Source organism: Bubalus bubalis, chromosome 6, assembly GCF_019923935.1.
Source record: "Bubalus bubalis isolate 160015118507 breed Murrah chromosome 6, NDDB_SH_1, whole genome shotgun sequence".
NCBI classification, from domain to species: Eukaryota; Metazoa; Chordata; class Mammalia; order Artiodactyla; family Bovidae; genus Bubalus; species Bubalus bubalis.
Genome location: NC_059162.1, coordinates 54,515,835 through 54,533,016, shown reverse-complemented (window position 1 = coordinate 54,533,016; position 17,182 = coordinate 54,515,835). Strand labels below are relative to the sequence as shown.

The 17,182-nt window shown below is 38.9% G+C and overlaps 1 protein-coding gene across 5 annotated transcripts in view; it reads right to left on the bottom strand.

The window, feature by feature from the left end:
- LOC102399202 (guanylate-binding protein 4) overlaps positions 1-17,182 on the bottom strand; it is a 105,923-nt gene that overhangs the window by 44,298 nt on the left and 44,443 nt on the right. For 3 of the 5 annotated variants that reach the window (XM_045166097.1, XM_045166101.1, XM_045166100.1), the window contains exon 1: positions 14,545-14,728. The exons of 1 other annotated variant lie outside the window; for it this stretch is intronic. The gene's annotated coding sequence lies outside the window, so the exon portion shown is untranslated. Of the gene's footprint in view, positions 1-564; positions 668-14,544; positions 14,729-17,182 lie in introns of those variants that run through there. One more of the 5 variants, XM_045166099.1, reaches the window with a different exon arrangement.

Sequence of the window (17,182 nt, the reverse complement as noted above, 5' to 3'; positions counted from 1 at the left end):
TGTCCCATGCCGGACTTTTTGCTCCAGCCCTGCTTAGGGGGTTCCCTTGGACAACAAGGAGATCAAACCAGTCAATCCTAAAGGACTTCAATTCTGAATATTCATGGAAGGACTGTTGCTGAAGCTAAAGCTCCAATATTTTGGCTACCTGATGTGAAAAGCCAACATATTGGAAAAGACTCTGATGCTGGGAAAGATTGAGGGCCGAAGCAGAAGGGGTGACAGAGGATGAAATGGTTGGATGGCATCATGGACTCAATGGACATGAGTTTGAGCAAACTCCAGGAGGTAGTGAAGGCTAGGGTGCTGCAGCCCATGGGGTCGCAAAGAGTCGGACACCATCTTAGCAGCTGAACAACAGCAACTGCTACATGCTCCAGGAGGAGCAGAGCATCAGGGTGACATGCCTCAAAGCCAACCAACTCTGAGCTGCTTGAGCTAAGCTCTGACCCCACGGGGCCATCCTTGCCTCCCCTCCCCCAGGATAGGGTCTGCACTGGGGGATTTTATTGTCCTTATTTAATAGAAGAGTGCTTGGAAGGTCAAGTTTAGGAGCAAACTTACATGGAGCAGACACTGCAGCTGAGAGTCAAGTCAGCTGCTCTGGATCCCCCCTAGGGCTCCTCTTGCCTCTGGCTCCTCTGGAAACTGCTCTTATATTCAGCAGCTGAAAAGCCAGTTGGTTATTAAAAGCCATCCGGTGTGGGTGGGGTTTATGAGAATTGAAATCGAAAGGACAGAGGACTTGTATTTTTTTTTTTTTCTTTCCTGGAGGCAGTAACCTAGATACCTTCCAGGAAAGCCAGGGAGACAAGTGTTCCTCCCTGCCTGGCTGGGTAAACCCAACTTCGTCCCTCCTCCACAGGTGACTTAGGCATTCCTGACCCCACAGTGAATGGGACCCAAATAATGGTAGGATGAGAGTTCAACAGCCTTTCTCTCAGGGGTGTTTTTGTGAAAGAAGGGGTTTGTTTATTAATTTTTCTTCAGTTGAAAAGTCTTTAATTCGTTTCTTTTTCCCTTTCCTTTTTAAAAAACTATTTTCTTTTTAACTCGGTGGTTTCTTTCTTCATTGGAGAAGTAAATGGCAACCCACTCCAGTGTTCTTGCCTAGAGAATTCCATGGACAGAGGAACCTGTGTATTTAATCTTTGATTTTATAGCCCAGAAATACTCACTTTTTTTTTTTTTTTTCTGTTCTTTTACTAAGGTGGATCCACCTTTGGGGTTTGGGGGTTGATTAAGATTTCTTCCATTCTTTTCTGTATCCTAAGGTGTTGTACTACCCTACAAGTTAAAAGCTTGACTGCTGTTGTTAGGGAACCAGGTTCTTTTGCCCAAGGAGCTACAAGCCAAAACACTGAGACACCAAGGTTTGCAGCAGAGGCAGCCAGTAAGGAGGCAAGAGAACAAGTCTCAGGTCTGCCTCCCAAGAGGACAGGGGCTTAGAATATTAACAGGAAAAAGAAGCAGAATGGTCTTATGCCTTAGAGAAAAGTGATTGGTGGTAAGGAAAAGTGAGATAATTGGTGTTCTGTGCAAGTTTATCTTGGTTACATGCTTCTTCATGGGACACGTGCAAATACAGAGGATTTTGTGTGAAACAGGTTGGTGAATTTTGGGCTGTGATGACAGTGGGTCGCCTATGGGACAAGCAGGTCTCTTCTGCACAGATTCTGATGAGCTGTATTGGTTTGACCTGGTATCAGCCAGTTTTGTTGTGGTACAATAGGAGTTTTCAAACAACCTGTTCCCTTACCTGCTGTTCTGTAAAAGGAGCTCAAGAATTTCACTTAGTCACCAGTTTCTGTTACAGGTTTTTAACCCTGTGAATCAGGGTCTGGCTATCCCATCTGTATTTCAGATGGCAATGAGGAGAAAGGAAGGACAGGCAGAATGTAGTCTCAAAGCTCTATGGCCAAGACTCCCCAGGAGCAAGTGCTTTGGTACATATTCCCTATGCAGACTTCTCTGGTTGCAAAATCAGCTAGAACAGTATAAAAATCCTTAGTCCGCTTGCCATATGCTTATTTTGTAAAATAAAATGACACCGTATTTGGAGCTGCAGAGCGTGTTGTAACTGTAAAGGTGTATGTGACAATATCAGGGACAGATTTTTCTAGAATTCTGAGATTACACTGAGTAGATTCAAGACTTGAATCCAAGCAGGGAAAATTACTGTGGCCCTGTAATTCCTGAGCCACCAAGATTGATTTAGGCGGAGATTAGGCATATGACCTAAAACCGATAAAGTTAATCATTTCTCAATTATCTGGATCCAAGAAATTTCTTTCTTTTTTTTTCTCTCTCTCGCTCTTGGTCTTGTTCTGTCTCTCTGGATCTCCTCTCTTGTTTTCATCAACTTTTTGTTGTTGTCAGTTAGGGTATAAAGATTTGTGTTTCTAGATGAAGACTGTAAAGCCACTTAGATATGTTTGGCTCTGGAACATGATATATACTATTACCAAAGTATCTACAAGTGGTATATGAAAACAGATTATTATACTGTTTGTGAGTAATACATATAGCAGCATATAAAAATATATTTTAAGAGCAAAAATGCCTGTCTATATGCATGCAGAAAATTGAAGAAAATTTCAGCTTTATAGAAGACATAATATTGTTGTATTTGTATGTATCTTGTGGCTCAGCTGGTAAAGAATCCACCTGCAATATGGGAGACCTGGGTTCGATCTCTGGGTTGGGAAGATCCCCTGGAGAAGGGAAAGGCTACCCACTCCAGTATTCTGGCCTGGAGAATTCCATGGACTCCACAGTCCATGGGGTCATAAAGAGTCGGACACGACTGAATGGCTTTCACTTTATAATATGGCTTCCAATAAATTGAGAAAATGGCAGAATTGAAAGAATAGGGAAAGTCACAATTTTAAGGACACACTTATCCCACTTCAGAGATTAATAGAACCAACACACAAAATCAGTAATGGTGTTGAAGACATGAGGTGAAGTGAAGTGTTATTTGCTCAGTCATGTCTGACTCTTTGCAACTCCATGGACTGTAACTCATCAGGCTCCTCTGTCCATGGAATTCTCCAGGCAAGAATACTGGTGTGGGTTGCCATTTTCTTCTCCAGGGGAATCTTCCTGACTCAGAGGTCAAACCCATGTCTCCTGTACTGTAGGCAAATTTTTTAACATCTGAGCCACCAGAGAAGCCCAAAGATTTGAAGAGGATAATTAGCAAATTGAACAAATAGATATTTAATACGTTGATAATTGTGATCAAACACTGTAGAAAACATATTTTTTTCAGGTCAACAAATTAAAGTCAAGCAGAGTATACCAATTTACCATAATACTATGTTAAAAAAATATTCCCTATTGGCTCAGATGTGTAAAGAATCTGCCTGAAATTCAGGAGACCCAGGTTCAATCCCTGGGCTGGAAAGATCCCCTGGAGAAGGGAATGGCTGCCAATTCCACTATTCTTGCCTGGAGAATCCCATGGACAAAGGAACCTGGCAGGCTATAGTCCATGAGTTTGCAAAGAGCTGGACACGACTGAGCAACTAACACTTTCACTTTTCAATGCTATAAAACAGTGACAAAAAGAAAACTGAAGATTCTTATATTTTTATATTATAATTCTAAATAATATATAGGTCACAAAGAATTTTATTTTGAAAAATATAAAATATTTTTAAATGAGCAATACTGATAATACTATATTTCAGACTTTAAGATGCAGTTAAATCACTAATTTCAGTGAAATTCATATCCTCAAGCCATAAACTAGTAAAGAATTCAAGTAGAAAACAAGCTAAATATCAATCTCTTCAAGTGACCCAAATGAGGAAAAAGTAGAAGAAACCAAAATAAAAGCAAAACAGACTTAATGAAGTAGAAAACCAGTATATAATAGGAGAGCCAAAGCAACCAAACTGTTTGTAAAATTGGTTGTGTATGAAATTGGTAAAGCTAGAGTGACTAATCAACAGAAATGAGATCCATGTTTCAAACTACTAAGAATCCAAAATGACTCAAGAGAACATTGCTTCCATCTGAAAAGAAAAAAAGGTCCAAATAATATATAAAATCATGTTTTTAAAAACCCATCTCAAGTGAGGTCACAAAGCAAGAAGATGAAATTTCAAAGAGTTGCAATCCCTTTTGAGAAGATGAGCCACATAAACAAGTTATCTTTTATCTGATTACAGATATTAGAATAACAAAATTTTTAATAAACTTCCTGCATATTGCACAATGGCCAGAATCCCCAATAAACCTTGACATAAGAGAAATTCACACATACTCATATAAAATCTTCCATTGGCCTCCATCAAGTATCACAAGAAATAGTAGATGCAGGGCAGGAGATATGCAATAACTTTTGTTGGGCAGACTGACTGAGCTTTTCAAGGTTTGAGGTGCAACAGATTTACCTGGAAAACCTAAGAGTATGCAGGCATTCAACAAAGCCTTGCAATGAGTAAATAAACAACAACAAAAAACAAAAACAGCAGTCTACCATTGGAATAGGTCAAGAGCACAGAGACTGCCCATAAGACAAGTATGCAGGGTCTGCTAAAGGTTGAGGATGGAACAGGAAAACTAAAAGAGTCTTCTGGTGCTTCAGGTCTTCCAGTACAAATAGAATTCCGCTGGAGGAATGTGAAGCTTGTGGTGGACTTGATGGAGTGTAGCAACAACAAAACTCAGCACAGATGAATTACTACACTGACTAAATGCCCCCCACAATCATCCTAACCAAAATAGAGGTTGTGCTATTTTTCAAATATAAATCTTACCATCTCAACACTCACATTTTTTTTACAGTGCTAAGCATACAATAAAAATGGAGTCAAGCAAAAACAAGAAACAAACAAAAACAAACAAAGAAAAAAACCCAACTTAAAACTATGCATCATAATGAGATAAGACAAAGAACAGAAACAATATCAGAAATAAACCTAATGTGGAAAAATCAGGGCCTTTGAAATCACTATTACTATGTTGAAAGATCTACTGGAAAGGTGAATAACACACATGAACACATTTACATTTTTTAAAGACTGCATGCTATTAATAGAGTTAAGTGGAAATCCTATAAAAGTAAAGCACAATATCAGTGACTAAGAATTCTTTTAAAGGAATTAACAGAAGATATGTGAACAAATTGGTGGAAAGAACCATACAATCTGAGCTAGATCGATAGTCATTAACCACATGGAAACACAGAAATAAGAGAGAAAAAAATATTCTGAGCCTTCAATAGTTTAGGATATCCCCCAGTACAATGACAAAAGGTTTCTTGTGCACATAACTGGAAAAATAAAAATAGAAGAAGTAAAGAAAGAGGCAGGAAAAATACTTGAAGAGAAAATTTCCCAAAATTAATAAAAGAGACAAATTGCCAATCAAAGGTTCACAGAACCCCAAACAAAACAAATATAAGATAAATACGGCCTTGCACCCCACAGACTAGTAATAAAAGCCAATTATGAACAGAAAATCTTAGAGACAAGCAGTGAAAAAAGAAACATTACACACAGAAGAACAAAAACTAGGCTTGGAAAGAAACATTGCTAAGAATTATATAAGTTAAGAAAAAGTGGAATAACATCTCTATTAAAGTGTTGAATGAAAAATGTCAACCAGAATTATCTACAGAGTAACAATGCCTTTAAAGTGAATGCAAAAGATTTTAAAAATGTGGTGTTTGTATGTACCCTATTGGTGGGAATGTAAATTGATGGAGCCACTATGGAAAACAGTATGAAAGTCCCTCAAAAGACTAAAAATAACTACCATAGCAAGGGTATGGTATGGGCATGGTACATGTTATGAGTTTACGGAAGCATTACACTCATTCATGATTGTTCTGCACTCGTGAACTAATCGCTTCCTAAAGACCCCATCACCAAAACCAGCACATCGGTCATAAGTTTTTCAACATATGATATTTGGGGAGACATACTGATTTAGATGGTAGTAGAAAAGTTCTCAGAGAGGGCAATGGCGACCCACTCCAGTACTCTTGCTTGGGCAATCCTATGGACGGAGAAACTTGGTAGGCTGCGGTCCATGGGGTCGCTAAGAGTCGGACACGACTGAACGACTTCACTTTTCCTTTTCACTTTCATGCATTGGAGAAGGAAATGGCAACCCACTCCAGAATTCTTGCCTGGAGAATCCCAGGGAAGGGGGAGCCTGGTGGGCTGCCGTCTATGGAGTCGCACAGAGTCGGCCATGACTGAAGCGACTTAGCAACAGCAGCAGCAGCAGCAGCAGAAAAGTTCTCTAGGGCAGGCAGGGGTCCCTAACACCCCCCACCCCCTGCTGCAGACTGGTACTAGTCCATGGCCTGTTAGGAACTTGGCTGCACAGCAGGAGGTGAGCTGCAGGGCAAGAAAGGGAAGCTTAATGTGCCATTCCCCATCACTAGTATCAGCGCTTGAACTAGCCTCTACCTCCACTCCCATTGTCTTCCATAAGACCAGTCTCTGGTTCCAATACGTTTGGGGACCACTCTTCTAGGGAAACCAAAAGATAGCAGAGAGGCAAAAACATTAACAGTAAGGAAATGTTATTTCCTGACACAGCAGCCAAAACGAGTGGTAAACACAATCTAACCTGTTGACAGTTAACATAAAACCTCACACTATGGACATATTTACATCAGGTCCTTCAAAATATTAAACTATGCCAGCTTTCAACAAAAAAATTACTAGACATGCTGAAAGGCATAAAAGCAGTCTGAAGCGTCAAATCAAGTATCAGAACCAGACTCAGACATGACAGAAATTTGCAAATTATCAGACAGCTAAATTTAAAATTACTGTGATTAATATGCTAAGAAATCTAATGGAGAAGGAGGCAAATGTGGATGAACAAGTGAGTAATGTAGGGAGAGAAATGGAAACTCCCACAATTGTAAGGAGATACAAGAAACTAAAAACAGGCTGACAGAATGAAGAATGTCTTTGGTGGGTTCATCAGTAGACTGAACATGATTGGGACGGACTCAGTGAATTTGGAGGTGTGTCAATAGAAACTTCTCAAATTGAAAAGCACAGCATATTCAACTACAGAAAATCAAAGAGAAAATCTTGAAATGAGGCAAAGAGATTTTATTTTACTCATAGAGGCACTAGGGTAAGAATTATATCAGGCATCTCCTTTGAAAGCATACAAGCAAGAAGAGAATGGAGTGAAATAATTAAAATCTTGAAAGAAATAGCAACACCAAATTAGAATTCTGTATCTACTGAAATTATTCTTCTGAGTGAAGGAGAAATAAGTACTTCCTTAGACAAGCAAAAACTGAGGGACTCTCTCACCAGGAACCCTGATTTGTAAGAAAGTTTAAAGTTCTTCAGAGGAGGAAAATGATATATCAGAAATTTGGATCTACATAAAGACTGGAAGAGCACTGAAGGAGGAATAAATGGCAAGAAAATAAAAATATATTTCTCTTATTCTAAGTTGATCTAACATACAACAATTTATTAAAGCAATAATAGCACCAATGTATTTGAAGATTGAAGAGTATGTATGAGTGAAATGAATTATAGCAATGATACAAAAGACCAGAGAGAAGAATTACGAATATTTTGTTATTTTAAGGTGCTTGTGCTATTGGTGATGTGGTAGAGTGTTATTTGACACTGAACATGGATTGGTTAGAAATGTATATTGCAATCTCTAGGGCAAAACAGTTAAAAAAAATTTTTAAAGAGGTATAATTGCCATGCTAAGAAAGGATAGAAAATGGAATCATATAAAATGCATAATTAAAACCAAAAGTTAGAAAAGGAGTGAAAGATAAAATAGTGACAAAGATATGGGCAATGAATAGTGAAAAGTATAAAGTAAGGTGGATATTAATCCTACTCTGTAATGTAATCAATTATCAGTAATCAATTTCAATATCAATGGTCTAAATACACCAATTAAAAGACAGAGACTTGTCAGAGTGGATTAAAAACACAAAACTCAATTATCTGTTGTGTACAAGAAAACCACTTTAAATATAAAGACAAAGGTAGACTAAAAGAATGGAGATTACGGCATATCATATAGGGTATATATAGATTATAGTATATGTCATATATGGTATATATAGATGATGGTAGATAACATCAGTTTAGTTAAGTTCAGTCCCTCAGTCGTGTCCGACTCTTTGCAACACCATGGGCTGCACCACGCCAGGCTTCCCTGTCCATCACCAACTCCTGGAGCTTGCTCAAACTTATGTATATCGAGTGGGTGATGCCATCCAACCATCTTAACCTTCTCCTCCTTCCCTCAATCTTTTCCAGCATCAGAGTCTTTCCCAATGAGTCAGTTCTTCACATCAGGTGGCCAAAGTATTGGAGTTTCAGCTTCAGCATCAGTCCTTCCAATGAATATTCAGGACTGATTTCCTTTCAGATTGACTGGTTTGATCTCCCTGCACTCCAAGGGATTCTCGAGTCTTCTCTAACACCACAGTTCAAAAACATCAATTCTTTGGCACTAAGCTTTCTTAGTGAGAGTCCAACTCTCACATTCATACATGACTAATGGAAAAGCCATAGCTTTGACTAGATGGAGTTTTATTGGCAAAGTAATATCTCTGTTTTTTAATGTGCTGTCTAGGTTGATCACAGCTTTTCTACCAAAGAGCAAGCAGCTTTTAATTTCATGGCTGGAATCACCATCTGCAGTGATTTGGAGCCCCTCCAAAAATAAAGTCTGTCACTGTCTGCATTGTTTCCCCATCTATTTTCCAGAGTGATTGGACATCATGCTATGATCTTAGTTTTCTGAATGTTGAGTTTTAAGCCAACTTTTTCACTGTCTTCTTTCACTTTCATCAAGAGGCTCTTTAATTCCTTTTCACTTTCTGTCATAAGGGTGGTGTCATCTGCATATCTGAGGTTATTGATATGTCTCCCAGCAATCTTCATTCCAGCTTGTGTTTCATCCAGCACAGCATTTTGCATGATGTACTCTGCATACAAGTTAAAGAAGCAGGGTTACAATATACAGCCTTAATGTACTCCTTTCCAGATTTGGAACCAGTCTGTTGTTCCATGTCCAGTTCTTCCTGCTGCTTCCTGACCTGGAAACAGATTTCTCAAGAGGCGGGTCAGGTGGCCTGGTATTCCCATCTCTTGAAAAATTTTCCACAGTTTTTGGTGATTCATACAGTCAAAGGCTTTAGCAGAGTCAATAAAGCAGAAATAGATGTTTTTCTGGAACTCTATTGCTTTTTTAATAATCCAGTGGATGTTAGCAATTTGATCTCCAGTTCCTCTGCCTTTTCTAAAACTAGCTTGAATATCTGGAAGTTCGCGGCTCACGTACTGTTGAAGCCTGGCTTGGAGAATTTCGAGCATTACTTTGCTAGCATGTGAGATAAGTGCAATTGTGCCGTAGTTTGAGCATTCTTTGGCATTGGCTTTCTTTGGGATTGGAATGAAAACTGACTTTTTCCAGTCCTGTGGCCACTGCTGAGTTTACCAAATTTGCTGGTATATTGAGTGCAGCACTTTGACACCATCATCTTTTAGGATTTGAAATCGCTCTACTGGAATTCCATCACCTCCACTAGCTTCGTTTGTAGTGATGCTTCCTAAGGCCCACTTGACTTCAGACTTCAGGATGTCTTGCTCTAGGTGAGTGATCACAATATCGTGGTTATCTGTGTCATGAAGATCTTTTTCTGCATAGTTCTTCTGTGTATTCTTATCACCTTTTCTTAATATCTTCAGCTTCTGTTAAGTCCATACAATTTCTGTCCTTCATTCTGCCTATCTTTGCTTGAAATATTCCCTTAGTAGCTCTAATTTTCTTGAAGAGATATCTAGTCTTTCCCATTCTTTTGTTTTCGTCTATTTCTTTGCATTGATCACCAAGGAAGGCTTTCTTATTTCTCCTTGCTATTCCTTGGAATTCTGCATTCAAATGGGTATATCTTTCCTTTTCTCATTTGCCTTTCACTTCTCTTCTTTTCTCAGCTATTTGTAAGACTTGTCTGACAACCATTTTGCCTTTTTGCATTTCTTTTTCTTGGGGATGGTCTTGATCACTGCCTCCTGTACAATGTCATAAACCTCTGTCCATAGTTCTTCAGGCACTTTGTCTATCAGATATAGTCCCTTGAATCTATTTGTCACTTCCACTGTATAATCGTGAGGGATTTGATTTAGTTCATACCTGAATAGTCTATTGGTGTTCCCTTCTCTCTTCAATTTCAGTCTGAATTTGGGAATAAGGAGTTCATGATCGGAGCCACAGTCAGCTCCCGGTCTTGTTTTTGCTGACTGTATAGAGCTTCTCTATCTTTGACTGCAAAGAATATAATCAATCTGATTTCAGTGTTGACCATCTGATGATGTAGTCGTCTCTTGTGTTGGAAGAAGGTGTTAGTTATGACCAGTGCCTTCTCTTGGCAAAACTCTGTTAGCCTTTCTCCTGCTTCATTTTGTACTCTAAGGCCAAATTTGCCTGTTACTTCAGGTATCTCTTGACTTCCTACTTTTGCATTCTATTCCCTTATGATGAAAAAGACATCTTTGTGGCTGTTAGTTCTAGAAGGCCTTGTAGGTCTTCATAGAACCATTCAACTTCAGCTTTTTTGGCTCTAGTGGTGGGGCATAGACTTGGATTACTGTGATATTGAATGGTTTGCCTTGGAAATGAACAGAGATCATTCTGTTGTTTTGAGATTGCATTCAAGTACTGCATTTCAGACTCTTGTTGACTATGATGGCTACTCCAGTTCTTCTAACTGGTTCTTGCCCACAGTAGTAGATACAGTGGCCATCTGAATTAAATTCACCATTCTGGTCCATTTTAGTACACTGAATCCTAAAATGTTGATGTTCACTCTTGCCATCTCCTGTTTGATCACTTCCAATTTACCTTCATTCATGGACCTAACATTCCCGGTTCCTATGTTATATTGTTCTTTGCAGCATTGGTCTTTACTTCAATCACCAGTCACATCCACAACTGGGTGTTGTTTTTGCTTTGGCTCCATCTCTTCATTCTTTCTGTAGTTATTTCTCCACTCTTCTACAGTAGCATATTGGGCACCTACTGACCTGGGTAATTCATCCTTCAGTGTCATGTATTTTTTTTTCTTTTCATACTGTTCATGGGGTTCTCAAGGCAAGAATACTGAAGTGGTTTGCCATTCCCTTCTCCAGGGGACTGCATTTTGTCAGAAATCTCCATTATGACCCAATCTATTTTGGGTAGCCCTACATGGCAGTGGCCAAGACTGCCAGGCTGCAACGGCGCAGTAACAGCCGAGAGGAGCTACCCCATGCCCAAAGCCAGGGGCGGCAGCCGGGAGGAGCAACCCCATGTCCAAGGAGCGGTGGCTGTGTGGGCGCAGGAGGCCTGAGAGGAGCTATTCCACATTCAAGGTCAGGAGGGGGGGCGGTGAGGAAATACCCCTCATCCAAGGTAGGAGAAACCCAAGTAAGACAGTAGGTGTTGCAAGAGGGCATCAGAGGGCAGACACACTGAAACCATAATCACAGAAAACTAGTCAATCTAATTACACTAGGACCACAGCCTTGTCTAACTCAATGAAACTAAGCCATGCCCGTGGGGCCACCCAAGATGGGTGGGTCATGGTGGAGAGGTGTGACAGAATGTGGTCCAAGGAGAAGGGAATTGCAAACCACTTCAGTATTCTTGCCTTGAGAACCCCATGAACAGTATGAAAAGGCAAAATGATAGGATACTGAAAGATGAACTCCCCAGGTCAGGAGGTGCCCAATATGCTACTGGAGATCAGTGGAGAAATAACTCCAGAAAGAATGAAGGGGTGGAGCCAAAGCAAAAACAATACCCAGTTGTGGATGTGACTGATGATAGAAGCAAGGTCTGATGCTATAAAGAGAAATATTTCATAGGAACCTGGAATGTCAGGTCCATGAATCAAGGCAAATTGGAAGTGGTCAAACAAGAGATGGCAAGAGTGAACGTCGACATTCTAGGAATCAGCGAACTAAAATGAATTGGAATGGGTGAATTTAACTCAGATGACCATTATATCTACTACTGCAGGCAGGAATCCCTTAGAATAACTGGAGTAGCCATCATGGTCAACAAATAGTCCCAAATGCAGTACCACCCATTCTCTGAGAATAAACCAATCTCATTAGTTTCTGGTTGATACTTCCTAGGTATCCTTTCCATAAATCACTTATATTTTCTTATTCACATTCTTAATAAGAAAGATCAGATTTTACAAATATATGGAAATCACTCTATATCACTTCATAGAAAGCTTGCTCATTCTTTTTGATGGGTGCCTACTCCATTAAATGTATATACCATAGTTTACTTAACCACTCCTATGTGTGGGCACTTAGATTGCTTCTAGTGTTTTTCAATTACAGTGCTGCAATGAATAACCCTGCTTTCATATTGTTGCAGCTGTTTCTTCCGAATAGATTCCTGGGAATGAGGGGTTGCTCTGTCAAAAGGCAAGAGTATATACTTTTGTTGCTTATTGCCAAATTTTTTTCCAGAAGAAGGGCATACCAGACTGCATTTCCACTGGCTCAGCTTGTATCACATTTCCATAACATGGAGATTTTTTTCCTTGTGTCTCACATATTCTGACTTCATTACAAAATTTCCTTTCAAAGCTTTTCACCTTCAAATTTTGATCTTTGGACAGGACACCCTGAGCTGTCTCACCTTAAGCATATATAACAGGCAGCCTACATCTGGGGAATATTATGTCAAACATTTATATAATGTGAAACACAAGCCATCCTAACCCAGTCTTGGACCTGATTTCTCCCAAGTCTGTTCCTGGGCAAGCTCTGGATCAGACTGAGATTCAGGGTCCCCAGTGGCTTCCTCCTCTCAGGGACAGGCACTGCTGAGCTGCCATAGTCCACCTGTCTAGCGACTCACTGGTTCCTAACCGTTGATCTGCATCTGAACTCATGTGTTTTCGCCCAAGACTGATACCTCTAATCTGAATCTCACTCTTCATGACAAATTGAAATTACAATGGAGTAATCATAGTTCAGACATACAAAACAAGAGTTGAGTGCCAATAAGAATTTAGTCTAAGGCATATCCTAGCACCATGAAAAGCTTGGATTTTCTCTGACCTGTATCACACCTAAGGACAGCATCAGCTGTGTTTGGGACAACATCTGCTACCTGCAACTTTATGGTTCAGGATTCCCTCCTCCCCCCACCCTGTGGAAGTTTAAAACCATTTCAGCGATTTAAACCAATTTAAAATCAATTCAGCAACCAATTCAGGTCCTTACTTTTTGCCTTAATTATAATCCTTAACACAGAATTGTAAATAACTGGTCTAATTTTGACCTTTATAAACTTTTTCTATTTTGTAGTCAAGAGGAACATAAGTTTTTAAGTGTTTCTTGAACTTGTCTCCCAGGCTTCAGTCCTAATAAACCTTGAATAAAACACCTCTTCATTTTAATCAGGTTATAGTTTCTGAAATTTTTGTTAGCACTCTATATTTCACTCAATTATGTTACCAAATTTTGACCTCCTTGTGTTTGAAGATTGATGCTTTATTATCTCCGTATATATCAACTGGCATATTGCTTTTAATTACCTCAGGTAATGAAGCTCCTCTTATGAAACATGATCTTATAAATGATCATGTTTCCTCTCTGAACTCTGTTCTATATAAAATTTATTCACATGATTTTAGTCATGACCTCTTTAACCAGGACTTGATGATTTGATGATTTTATAGCATTAAGAGGAGTTGAAGTTTTCTTTTAGTAATGCCCTACTTACTTTGTTAACTTCAATGTCTCAATCCCTGTAACTGGAAGTGATCATGATAAAACTTTTATTAACTTTTTGAGATATCAACAAAGACAGACTAAAGGATGCTGGTTTTTATTCTTATCCTATAAGAAAGCATGATTGCTTCTATTATAGTTGATTACTTCTGCTGGCTGAAGACTGGAATCTTATATGATGCTAGTCTTTCCACCTATCTGGCCTCCCATTTCTCTAGGGGTGGCTAAAAAAAATTTTTTTTTTCCTATGATAGTACTGTACTCATTTCCTCTTACAACAGTGGCCCACCAGGACTGCTGGCAAGAAGATTGTCTGGTTTTAACATGAGACATAGCACTTTTATAAAATGAGAATCAATCAGTTACTGACCAGAAAAAGTGGCTGCATAAAGATTTTGTAAGCTCCCAAATTACAATAACCTGTAGCCTTTTTTTGTAGACCCCAAGTTCTAGCACTTGGAAAGTTTGCAATAAAGACAGAAGTGAACTCTGAGCTTTAGTTAGTGGGTTTTATAAAAAATAAATAAAGACACTTTAATAAAGTATCAAGAAAGAATCTTCAAGCATTCCTGGCTCTCAGTTTAGACTCTGCCTCTGCTGGAACCTAATTCAGCACAGAGCTCAGCAGTGGGCACTTAGAGGACACCCTAATGCCCAACATCAGACTTTCATTTGAACTTATGACAGATCAGTCTGCGCAGCCTGTCTGGTATGATTGCTTTAGAGAAAGTGTGCTCCCTCCCGTAAATCTCTTCCCACCCAGCCTCAGTCTTACCCGGTGGAGAGATCCTGTAGAGGTGAGCAGAAAGCTGCCTCAACTGGAAGGTTAGAAGAGCTTGTCCTCTTCGTGTTTCTTCTGAGTTTGGTTTCACTTTTCTCTCTCACTGGCAATTTGGCCTTTATTTTATCCCTCCAATCTCCTGAGGCTTTTCAGATTTTCCTCACCCAATGATAAGAAAGCGAAACTATCAGGCAATGTCTGCAAAGAAATAGCACTGAAACTGAAAGTAGAATCTAAGGCTACAGAGGAAATGCAAGAGCTATGCTAGTGAGAGAGCGTGACATGATTTCTCAACTGGAACCTTTAAATTTTATAATTAGAAAACGTCTTAGAGACTGCTGAAAAGAAAAATGAGAGAAAGATCCATTGCATCAATTAAAATAATGCTGTTTATTTCTTTTTGGAGACAGTTTGAAAAGTATTAGGATGAGAAAACCTACTATAATGATTTTCTAGGTCCAGTTAGATTCAGTCACTATGTAGCTGGATACTCGTGTTTAGTAAGTGAGAACTGTAAGTTCTCCAGGGCAATGACTGTGTCATACATTTTTTTTTTTTTAATTCTCCATACTTAATCCTAGTACTGGCACTTAGTGCTTAATAAATAAAAAAATGAGGTTATATTCCATTTTTGCACACTTGATTCATACCCAATGACAACTTCTACATATACATTATCCCCTCTTATTCTTATACCACAATATTTTGCCACAATATTATTTACTTTTACCACAATATTAGAGAGATTTAATAATGTGCTAAAATCACAAGTTAGTAAGTATGATTGAACCCCAAAAGTCTTTCTCCAGAACCCATGCTATCAACCACCTCACTTAATACTTGTTGTTGCCAAGTGAACAACAATAATAATGTTTCTTATTTATCAATTGCTTCCTAGGCCAAACTCTTCACATATTATTACCTATTACATATAATAATTAGGCAGCTTGAGTTTGTAGTCCTTGGGCCTTTGGGGCTTCCCTTGTGGCTCAGCTGGTAAAGAATCTGCCTGCAACGCAGGAGACCTGGGTTTGATCCCTGGGTTGGGAAGATCCCCTAGAGAAGGGAAAAGATACCCACTCCAATATTCTGGCCTGGAGAATTCCATGGACTGTATAGTCCATAGGGTCCCAAAGAGTCAGACACAACTGAGTGACTTTCACTTTCACTCTCTTTCACTTGAGCTCTTTTGATTGAGGACTTCCTTGGGATTTTGACTTATTCTTTTCACGACCTTCCAGCTGTTTAAAGGCCTCTGTGCTCTACATCAGGAGGTCTAAGCCAGGATTCCCCAAAGGTCATTCTACTGAACAGTGAGCCTCTGGAATGTTCCTTGATAAAAATATTTCACGGCCAAATAAGTTTGAGAAATATCTTGTTCCCCTGTTAGAGCTTTACCAGTAATAGAAAAGAGCAGAGTGAGGAAGGGAGGGAGGGAAGAAGGGTTCTACTACTTATTTCTCACATAATCCTTTTTCTGCTTCAAGTAACTGATGTTTCTGTATCCTGCTCTGTGTTGATTCATATAATCTTGTCTCAATGTTCAATCCATTTTCTGAGTTTGAGTTAAATTCTTTGAGTGGTTTCATTACTCTTTTCATGCTACCAAGGTCCCACATATAAATCTGATTGTAGGCACCTGGGAAGAGCAATTTTTCTTCTCTGTCTTTGAAAGTACCTAGCAAAGTTCTCAGTACATAGATGATGCACAAACACTTTTGATATAACAGCAGATGATTGAAAAACAGTGGCACCTAAATGTAATCAAATCCATACTATGCACCAAACTTTGTTCCATGCATTTGGTATTAGTATTAGAAAGAGTAAATGTAGAAATATAAGCAAAGTACTAGATCTGTCCCCATTTTACAGATGATAAAACCTGAGGCTCTCAGAGACTGTGAATTGTCAGAAGTCCTAGACTAGTAAACGTGAATCTGGACCTGAATTTGAAGCCATCTAGCTCTGACTTTGAAGCCAAAGCTCTTTCTATTAATGTATAGTTTAAGGCTCATAACAATACTTTAGATATGGGGTACCTATTATCCCTATATTTAATGAGGAAAAAGAGTCAGAGGGTAAGAAATATGTCAGTCTAAATATTCTTGTGTACTTTAAAACATACCCTTCATATGCTGGGTACAGTGTTCTATGGATATTCGATAGATATTCAATAGAACCTAATAGAATTCAGTGGAATTCCTTTCTTTGCTCTCATTGCATTCTATGTCTCCAAATTTCCATCTAGCAATATATACAAATAAATAGTAATATAATATAAATATGAATAACACTAATCTTCACCTGAAAAATTACCTCCTATTTAGTTGAAGAGAGAGTTAAATAATAAACTACTAAATGGCAAAGATGAGAATCAGTGGGAATAAGAAGAGCAAGTGTGGACAGAACAAATTGTAATGCTAACGCTATGGTGGATGCTCATTTAAAATATTATCTGAGACTTATGCCTCAACTGAGAGCTTGAGGACCAGCCAGTAATCATTTAAAACTGGCAGAAATGACGATTTTTAAATGAATGGTCCTAGGCCAATGAGTATCCACAAGGAAAAATGAGAAAATGACTTCCACATCATACCATACACAAAAAGTTATTCCAGAAAGATTGTAAATT